At 48.1% G+C, this 10,954-nt stretch overlaps 1 long non-coding RNA gene across 1 annotated transcript in view; it reads left to right on the top strand.

The window, feature by feature from the left end:
- The window catches only part of LOC136572745 (uncharacterized), a 35,254-nt gene extending 24,702 nt beyond the window's left edge, over positions 1-10,552 (top strand). Inside the window, exon 3 of the long non-coding RNA XR_010785817.1 lies at positions 10,423-10,552. This is a non-coding gene — a long non-coding RNA (uncharacterized lncRNA). The remainder of the gene's footprint in view (positions 1-10,422) is intronic.
- Positions 10,553-10,954: the final 402 nt, after the last annotated feature.

The raw sequence follows: 10,954 nt of genomic DNA on the forward strand, positions 1-10,954 counted from the left end.
TTTTGCACTGGAAGTCAATGGGCCACGTTTGCTACTGTATACAGCCTCAGGATAGGTCATCTCATCAACAGTTAATCGCTGGAGACCCACTGTTTGGGAACCATTGAGTTCAACTGGTCTCCTGGCCCGCTCTCAGTGCAGCAGGGCTGGAAGTCGTCATTGGGGAAGGGAGCAGAAGTGCCATAGCTGACTACGCTCTCATTCAAATCAATGTGAGCTGAAGCCACCTATTACACAACCTTGTCTGACCCCGGTGCTGGAGGCAGAAGTGTAATAGAAACTTCGGCTCCCATTGATTTCAATGGGAGTGAAGTGAACTATGACATCTCCAATGACAACGTCCTTCCAGCTGCACTAACAGCAGGCAGGAAGATCAGCGGATTGCTGGTGACCCTGAGCTGCAGGTCCCTGATGATTAACTATTGATGACATATTCTAAGTAGAGATGAGCGAACGTACTCGTCCGAGCTTGATACTCGTTCGAGTATTAGCGTGTTCGAGATGCTCGTTACTCGTGACGAGTACCACGCGATGTTCGAGTTACTTTCACTTTCATCTCTGAGATGTTAGCGCGCTTTTCTGGCCAATAGAAAGACAGGGAAGGCATTACAACTTCCCCTTGTGATGTTCAAGCCCTATACCACCCCCCTGCAGTGAGTGGCTGGCGAGATCAGGTGTCACCCGAGTATATAAATCGGCCCCTCCCGCGGCTCGCCACAGATGCGTTCTGACAGAGATCAGGGAAAGTGCTGTCTTGCTGGAGTTGCTATAGGGAGAGTGTTAGGAGTATTTTAGGCTTCAAGAACCCCAACGGTCCTTCTTAGGGCCACATCTAACCGTGTGCAGTAGTGTGGAGGCTGCTTTTTGCAGTGTTGCACTTTTTTTTTTTTTTTGTATATCGGCCGTGCAGAGCATTGCGCCCTGCAGTAATTATACATAGTCCAGGGCCAGTAGTGGTGGTGAGGCAGGGACAGAAGACATATTTATTGAATATAGGCAGTGGGCCTTTCCAAAAACATTTGGGGAAAAAAATCTATTTGGGCTCCCTGTGACTGTCCTCAGTGTACTGGGTCTGTGCTGGGGGTAGCTGTCCTCCTAATTCATACGCAGCCAGCTAAGTGTTACAGCAGGCTTGCGCAAAATTATTTCCTGGCTCTGTGTTGGCTATTACATCACCGCTGTATTCCAGTCCACAGTGCAACAGTCTGCAGTTATTTTACATACTCCAGGGCCAGTAGTGGTGAGGCAGGGACAGAAGACATATTTATTGAATAGGCAGTGGGCCTTTCCAAAAACATTTGGGAAAAAAAATCTATTTGGGCTGCCTGTGACTGTCCTCAGTGTACTGGGTCTGTGCTGGGGGTAGTTGTCCTCCTAATTCATACGCAGCCAGCTAAGTGTTACAGCAGGCTTGCGCAAAATTATTTTTCTGGCTCTGTGTTGGCTGTTACATCACCGCTGTATTCTAGTCCACAGTGCAACAATCTGCAGTTATTTTACATAGTCCAGGGCCAGTAGTGGTGAGGCAGGGACAGAAGACATATTTATTGAATATAGGCAGTGGGCCTTTCCAAAAACATTTGGGAAAAAAAATCTATTTGGGCTGCCTGTGACTGTCCTCAGTGTACTGGGTCTGTGCTGGGGGTAGTTGTCCTCCTAATTCATACGCAGCCAGCTAAGTGTTACAGCAGGCTTGCGCAAAATTATTTCCTGGCTCTGCTGTGCGTTCCGTAAGCGAAGTCAGCCTCCAACCTGAGGCCAATAAGTGGCACATTTAATTACAGCGTTCTGTTTCTGCACTACTGGTAATACAGCATGCTGAGGGGTAGGGGTAGGCCTAGAGGACGTGGACGCGGGCGAGGACGCGGAGGCCCAAGTCAGGGTGTGGGCACAGGCCGAGCCAGTGCGGTGGCCAGGGGTAGAGGCAGGGCCAGACCGAATAATCCACCAACTGTTTCCCAAAGCACCCCCTCGCGCCATGCCACCCTGCAGAGGTCAAGGTGCTCTACGGTGTGGCAGTTTTTCACAGAGACGCCTGACGACCGACGAACAGTGGTGTGCAACCTTTGTCGCGCCAAGATCAGCTGGGGAGCCACCACCACCAGCATGCGCAGGCATATGATGTCCAAGCACCCCACAAGGTGGGATGAAGGCCGTTCACCGCCTCCGGTTTGCACCACTGCCTCTCCCCCTGTGCCCCAACCTGCCACTGAGATCCAACCCCCATCTGAGGACACAGGCACTACCGTCTCCTGACCTGCACCCACACCCTCACCTCCGCTGTCCTCGGCCCCATCCAGCAATGTCTCTCAGCGCAGCGTCCAGACGTCGCTAGCGCCACTGTTTGAGCGCAAGCGCAAGTACGCCGCCACGCACCCGCACGCGTTAAACGTGCACATTGCCAAATTGATCAGCCTGGAGATGCTGCTGTACAGGCTTGTGGAAACGGAGGCTTTCAAAAGCATGATGGCGGCGGCGGCCCCGCGCTACTCGGTTCCCAGTCGCCACTACTTTTCCCGATGTGCCGTCCCAGCCCTGCACGACCACGTCTCCCGCAACATTGTACGCGCCCTCACCAACGCGGTTACTGCCAAGGTCCACTTAACAATGGACAAGTGGACAAGCACAGGCGGGCAGGGCCACTATATCTCCCTGACGGCACATTGGGTGAATTTAGTGGAGGCTGGGACAGAGTCAGAGCCTGGGACCGCTCACGTCCTACCCACCCCCAGAATTGCGGGCCCCAGCTCGGTGCTGGTATCTGCGGCGGTGTATGCTTCCTCCACGAAACCACCCTCCTCCTCCTCCTCCTCCAACGCAACCTCTGTCTCGCAATCAAGATGTGTCAGCAGCAGCACGTCACCAGCAGTCGGTGTCGCGCGGCGTGGCAGCACAGCGGTGGGCAAGCGTCAGCAGGCCGTGCTGAAACTACTCAGCTTAGGAGAGAAGAGGCACACGGCCCACGAACTGCTGCAGGGTCTGACAGAGCAGACCGACCGCTGGCTTGCGCCGCTGAGCCTCCAACCGGGCAGGGTCGTGTGTGACAACGGCCGTAACCTGGTGGCGGCTCTGCAGCTCAGCAGCCTCACGCACGTGCCATGCCTGGCCCATGTCTTTAATTTGGTGGTTCAGCGCTTTCTGAAAAGCTACCCACACTTGTCATACCTGCTCGGAAAGGTGCGCCGGGTCAGCGCACATTTCCGCAACTCCAAGACGGACGCTGCCACCCTGCGGACCCTGCAACATCGGTTTAATCTGCCAGTGCACCGACTGCTGTGCGACATGCCCACACGGTGGAACTCTACGCTCCACATGTTGGCCAGGCTCTATGAGCAGCGTAGAGCTATAGTGGAATACCAACTCCAACATGGGCGGCGTAGTGGGAGTCAGCCTCCTCAATTCTTTACAGAAGAGTGGGCCTGGTTGGCAGACATCTGCCAGGTCCTTGGAAACTTTGAGGAGTCTACCCAGATGGTGAACGGGGATGCTGCAATCATTAGCGTCACCATTCCTCTGCTATGCCTCTTGAGAAGTTCCCTGCAAAGCATAAAGGCAGACGCTTTGCACTCGGAAACGGAGGCGTGGGAAGACAGTATGTCGCTGTATAATCAGAGCACCCTCATGTCTATATCTCAGCGCGTTGAGGAGGAGGAGGAGGGGGAGGAGCATGAGGAGGAGGGGGAAGAGACAGCTTGGCCCACTGCTGAGGGTACCCATGCTGCTTGCCTGTCATCCTTTCAGCGTGTATGGCCGGAGGAGGAGGATCCTGAAAGTGATCTTCCTAGTGAGGACAGCCATGTGTTGCCTACAGGTACCCTGGCACACATGGCTGACTTCATGTTAGGATGCCTTTCTCGTGACCCTCGCGTTACACGCATTCTGGCCACTACGGATTACTGGGTGTACACACTGCTCGACCCACGGTATAAGGAGAACCTTTCCACTCTCTTTCCCGAAGAGGAAAAGGGTTCGAGAATGATGCTATACCACAGGGCGCTGGTGGAGAAACTGATGGTAAACTTCCCATCCGACAGCTCTAGTGGCAGAAGGCGCAGTTCCGAGGGCCAGGTAGCAGGGGAGGCGCAGAGATAAGGCAGCATGTACAGCGCAGGCAGGGGAACATTCTCCAAGGCCTTTGCCAGCTTTATGGCTCCCCAGCAAGACTGTGTCACCGCTCCCCAGTCAAGGCTGAGTTGGCAGGAGCACTGTAAAAGGATGGTGAGGGAGTACGTAGCCGATCGCACGACCATCCTTGGTGACGCCTCTGCCCCCTACAACTACTGGGTGTCGAAGCTGGACACGTGGCCTGAACTCGCGCTGTATGCCCTGGAGGTGCTTGCTTGCCCTGCGGCTAGCGTCTTGTCAGAGAGGGTGTTTAGTGCGGCTGGGGGAATCATCACAGATAAGCGTACCCGCCTGTCAACCGACAGTGCCGACAGGCTTACACTCATCAAGATGAACAAAGCCTGGATTTCCCCAGACTTCTCTTCTTCACCAGCGGACAGCAGCGATACCTAAGCAATACGTAGGCTGCACCCGCGGATGGAAGCATCGTTCTCTATCACCATCAAAAACGGGGACATTTTTGCTTCATCAATCTGTGTATAATATTCCTCCTCCTCCTCCTGCTCCTCCTCCTGAAACCTCACGTAATCACGCCGAACGGACAATTTTTCTTAGGCCCACAAGGCTCAGTCATATAATTTTTCTAAACAATTTTTATACGTTTCAATGCTCATTAAAGCGTTGAAACTTTCACCTCAACCAATTTTTATTTTAACTGGGCTGCCTCCAGGCCTAGTTACCAATTAAGCCACATTAACCAAAGTGATTAATGGGTTTCACCTGCCCTCTTAGTTGGGCATGGGCAATTTTTCTGAGGTACATTAGTACTGTTGGTACACCAATTTTTTGGGGCCCTCGCCAACAGTGTAATTCAATTAATTTTTTGCCCACCTGCATTACAGCTGACGTTACATCAGCTGTGCTGGGCACTGCAATGGGATATATTTATGTATCGCTGGTGGGTTCCAGGGAGCCACTCATGCTGTCGGTCCACAGGGAGTTGTAACTACATGTGTCCACTTCTAAAGAACCCCAGTCTGACTGGGGCATGCAGTGTGGGCCGAAGCCCACCTGCGTTAAGCATGACATTACCTCAGCTGTGATGGGCAATGCTATGGGATATATTTATGTGCCGCCGGTGGCTTCCTGGCATCCACAGGGACTTCACAATAAGGAGTTGTACCTGCCTGTGTCTATGAATTAAAAAGCCCGGTCAGGTTGGGGCATGCAGTGTGGGCCGAAGCCCACCTGCATTTAATCTGACGTTAGCTCTGCTGTCCAGGGCACTGCAATGGGATACATTTATGTACAGCCGGTGGGTTCCAGGGAGCCACCCATGCTGTGGGTGCACACGGAATTCCCATTGCGGAGTTGGGGATTTCCAGTTGTACCTGCCTGTGACTATTTATAAAAAAACGCGGTCTGACTGGGGCATGCAGACACCTTGACAGAATGAATAGTGTGTGGCACATAGGTTCCCCATTGCTATGCCCACGTGTGCAGCTCCTGATGGCGGTGGCACAGGATTATATTTCTCATTGCTTCTGTACAGCATTGTGGGCTATCGCCCCACCCCTTTTAAAGAGGTTCGTGCCTAGCCGTGCCAACCCTCTGCAGTGTGTGCCTGCGGTTCCTCCTCATGGCAGACGCACTTATAAATAGACATGAGTGTGGTGTGGCATGAGGGCAGCTGAAGGCTGCGCAGGGACAATTTGGTGTGCGCTGTGGACACTGGGTCGTGCAGGAGGGTTTGGGCAGCATGTAACCCAGGAGAAGTGGCAGCGGAGTGTCATGCAGGCAGTGATTGTGCTTTGTTGGAGGTAGTGTGGTGCTTAGCTAAGGTATGCATTGCTAATGAGGGCTTTTCAGAAGTAAAAATTGTTGGGAGGGGGGGGCCACTCTTGCCGCTATTGTGGCTTAATAGTGGGGCCTGGGAACTTGAGATGCAGCCCAACATGTAGCCCCTCGCCTGCCCTATCCGTTGCTGTGTCGTTCCCATCACTTTCTTGAATTGCCCAGATTTTCACAAATGGAAACCTTAGCGAGCATCAGCGATATACAAAAATGCTCGGGTCGCCCATTGACTTCAATGGGGTTCGTTACTCGAAACGTACCCTCGAGCATCGCGAAAATTTCGTCCCGAGTAATGAGCACCTGAGCATTTTGGTGCTCGCTCATCTCTAATTCTAAGGATAGGTCATCAGTAGTTTTTACCTGGAAAACCCCTTAATTGACAGATTTAATATATATGTACCAAACTTCCACAATATGTTTTCATACACATGAACACTTTTACCTGCACGCACAGTGATACACTTTACATACACACAGTGGGACATGGAGCAAACACATAATATATGGCAAACTGTAACAAAGATATATACAAACAAGTTGTTTTGCACTTACAAACATGCACATTTTTTCACATGTATGAACACACACATAGGCAAACTTTTACATATACTTTTCACACACTATACACACAGACACACTTAAGGCCCATTTACACACACACATAATCTTTCAAAAGATTGAAAGATGAGAGATCGTTTTGCATAAAGTACTAATAGGCACTAATTGCTATTAGTACTTTAACAGCTTCATTTGCATGGAAATGAGCTTCTGGGAGCTGTTACAGAACTCAGCAGGAGGTCTGAGCTCTGTAATTAGCTCCATTGTTCAGACACGGGCTCCCCTTTGAGAATTCAGCACCATGGACAGAAGACACAGAGTGCGGTTCTGCTTATCATCTGTTCTGCCAGCAGGGCTGAGAACTGAGAACAGCTGTAACAATGTTATCAGCTGTAATGAGCTCTCCGCGGGCAGAATACAGCATGCGGTCCTGCTTATGAGCTGTTCTGCCGAACCACGGTTTTCAAGCAGAGCTGAAAACCATTGTTCAGCCGAACAGTGAAAGATAGGCACATTTAGACACAACGAATATCACTCAAAAGACGGCTTTTCAGCTAATTTTGAGCGATAATCGTTGTGTCTAAATGGGCCTTTACACACACATGCAATAACCAAACGACCCGACCAGTGGAGTGTGTTCAGAGGGGGCCATGGTAGCTGGAGTCTGGAGATGCTAATTTTTGATTGCTGCATTCACCAGGAGATTCCCCTCTACATCTGTTTAGTGCTGGAGCACTGTCAGCCTCTCCTCTAAAGTAGCGTGCATCAGTCTGTGCCCCCAGTCACTGCCATCTTCCATGCACACGGTATAAGAGTGTATCGGGTTTATTTTATGGAGTGTGGCTGACCTTGTGGTAACAGAAAATGTTTTTATCTCATGAAATGAGTAAGATTCCTTTTACTTTTTTTACACTATTGTTATCAGCTTTGAAAACACTTTTCGTCCCTGAATAATCCCTATAACCCAGCATAACATACAAAATATAGACACAATACTTGCACCCTGCTGCACCACCAACTTCAACATTCAGAGATGTGGAGTAGACACAAGCCACAGCTATGTAAATACTGAAGGTCCATAAAACTTTTATTTCCCCTTCAGTAAGGCAGTCAACCTCACAGCTTGATCATTGATAGTATTTATATACTTATGTAGCTATCCAGATATTCTCATCTGATGCTCTTCAAACTTCAATTTATTTGATTGTGTATGAAATATCTGTATCAGTAAGGGCAAATTCAGATGAACGTATTTTTTTTGTGCAGAAACTGCTCTATCTTTGTCCGTGTTACGTAAAAAGCTGCCATAGACTTCTGTGTCAGTTCAAATAAAGGGAGTAATCCTGCGTACAATGCAGGGAAAAGAAGAGAGCTGGCCCTAATTAGGCATGTAATTGCCATTCTATTCCATGGAAGGCTATAACACATGAGCATGTGAAGTGGCATTTTGATCGCAAAAAAAAAGGATTGATCTGCTGGCACGGACATATCAGCCTGCTTCTTGGCATCTTCTAACTTCATAAACGCAAAAATATGTTGGGGAGCGCAGAAGAGCGCAGGAGAGCAGGAGTTCAAAAAAGAAAAGAGTGCACGGTGCATGCGCGTGGCACGCTGCCGTCGTGCCAAGCACATCTGCTGGGCCGAAGAAAGAAGATCCGGCTGTGACGGAGGGCAGATCCGCAGCGTCCGGACAGGTAAGTAATGCTTATTTTTAGGCCTCATGTCCGCGGGAAAGGAAGGACCCGCTGCGGGATTCTGCATGAAGATTTTCCCTGTGGACATGAGGCCTAAAGCTTTTTATAGAATATAAGCTATGAGGAGGTCACAGGATAAAGAACTGAACAAGTGCTGAGATCTGAAGGATTCAGTTCAGTACTAGAATAGTTATAGAAAGAAGGTACAGTACATCTATAAGGCTCTCTTCACACCCCATTATGTGCTGCATCAGAAGGATAAAGTGGGGTACACTTACTAATATTGTCTAAGAAAGTGCAAACTAAGATCATCATAGCTAGATGGTAAATCAGTCAAATTTTAAGGGGCGTGATAGTGGATGGTCGCTACATCGCCCCTTGGTTCCGCTATTATGCCTAGTGGGGCTGGAGGAAGTTTATGTCCCGCTGTTTGAGACATGAAAAACCAGGAGTGCAATGTAATCTCCAGCAAGTAGTTGCTGGAGGTCTTTTCTTTAAAAGTCTTTGGGCCTGGATTTTTGGAATGGATGTCAGGTTGGTAGGGGGGCCATCCATTCCACTTCCTCCACTCCAGGTTGTGTGTGAGGTCAATCAGCACAGGTGCTGAGGCTGAGCCAGCAGGAGGTGTGCATATAAACAGCAGTATGCACTGACACAGGTGGGGGGGGAGATGGCTGCTGGACTCTGGCAGCCTGTGATACCATAGAGCTGAAAACCCTGGTGTGTGTGCACCTGCTGAGCATGACCTGGTCAGGCAGGGACTGCCTATTGACCTATTGCTGGACTGTTATTTTCTTGCCTGAAGCTAAGGCTGCATTTGTGTTGTTTTGCTGGACTGAAATAAACGCAAGTCACGCCTGCACTTGGACTTTATCCACTTGTTTCCGTCTTTGACTGCCGCAAACCCGCACTCTACCGAGCTGTCCTCCCACAGTATATATCACTTGTTACTTGGCTTAAGTAACGTCAGAAATTGCACCAAAATGTTGGCACACTTTTTCGAAATTTAGCACAATTTAGGCACAAAGCATGTAAGATAGGTTTCTGGCTGAATTTGTCCTAGAAAACTGTTGTATTTTGAATAGTAAATCTGCGCCAATGTGTTTAGTTAATAAGAGAACTTACACACACTTTGGTCACCCCATGTGAAACCACTGGCCAACAATGATCATTTTTTCACGCTGACCAGGATTTTGTATTTTCCATACAACAATAATAATCAATCTAGTATCTGATGAAGGGGTCTGCATACCTGAAATGTAAATGTTGATTTTATCGATTCAATTCACTTTGTATTCGACATCTACCAATAGGTTGCATGAGGGTCTGGAACTCTCTCACCCTGTCCTAATCCTATTTAGTTATACTATTATGACCCATGGTCAGCCAGCATACTAATCTGGAAGCACCTACCAATTGGCTGATTAGTTGCACACGTGAGATTTGAGTGTCTGCTTTCCTACTCTGGGTATAAGTCAAAGGCGTAACAGAAGCTCCTGGGCCCCAATGCAAAACCTGTAACAGGGCCCCCAACTATAATGCTTTATTCATAGTACTGGGCTCCCTATATGGGGAAGGGAGGCCTTATGGGTCCTCTAAGGCTCCTGGGCCCGGGTGAAATAGCACCTCCTGCATCCCGTATAGTTAGGCCCCTGGTATAAGTGTTTCAATATATAGAAATGTGAACATTCTGTGAGACAACTACGCTGTGCGCTCTTCTTGAAATGGAACGCCAGCACTCAGGGAGCTTTACAAGATTCAAGTGAGCCTTTTTTGAGAGAATTATGCACACTATAGAAACATTTAATCTTGTTACTGGCACTTTCCTGATGAAGCCACCCATGACGTAGTGATACACGTAGGGTATCTTTTCTTTCTGACATGGTCCTATAGATTTGTATACCTCGATAGTTATTGACTAGTTTAATGTGCTACCTGTTTGCATTTCATCTCCACTGCTCAGTATGTCACACGGCTTTCCATTTTCCTTCATGGCATTTTTAGTTTAGATCATGTGATATTACAATTGTAGAGATATTCCTTATAGTTATACCATCATATCCATATTTCACTTTGGTACTGTGTTTGTTCTGTTCCCCTTTATAAGGGCTCCTTCGCACGACTGTATGTACACGGAGTTGCGCACGCAAATTTTGCAATATGCAGAGAGTAGAACCCAGTGATGTTAATGGGTTTGTATACATTTTCCGCTTTTGTACGTGCATTTCAGCCTTTCATGACTTTTTTCCAGCCACCATAACATGAACCCCCTCGGATTTACGCATTACCCCTTTGGAGAAGATCCCTCAGTTGGAATTTTCAAAAAAACTACAATCAAAAGCAAATGTTTTGGATTTTCTGGCTCAACACACTAATTCCAAATGGCCTGGACGAAATGCTGTAAATGGTGTGACACTGGGTTTTTATCAATTTTAATATCCCACATTTTATATATTTTATTTTATATCTCAATTACATAAGAATTTTAGGATTCCTGGACCACCCAGTGTGAAAACCTCCATCCTCTCAGCACTTTTTTATTTTATTTTATTATGTTTTACATCATGGCTTTTTATTATGACTTTATAATTGTGATATTTTATCATTTTTACATTCCATTTTTTATTACTTTGTATCATTTTACTTCAAGTTCTTCATGTATAATTTATATAATGTAATCTTAATCCTCTCCTCATCACATTATATCTCATATATATTCCTTATTAGAGATGAGCGAGCACCAAAATGCTCGGCTGCTCGTTACTCGAGACGAACTTTTCGCG

Source organism: Eleutherodactylus coqui, chromosome 7 (genome assembly GCF_035609145.1).
Source record: "Eleutherodactylus coqui strain aEleCoq1 chromosome 7, aEleCoq1.hap1, whole genome shotgun sequence".
Lineage (NCBI taxonomy): Eukaryota > Metazoa > Chordata > Amphibia > Anura > Eleutherodactylidae > Eleutherodactylus > Eleutherodactylus coqui.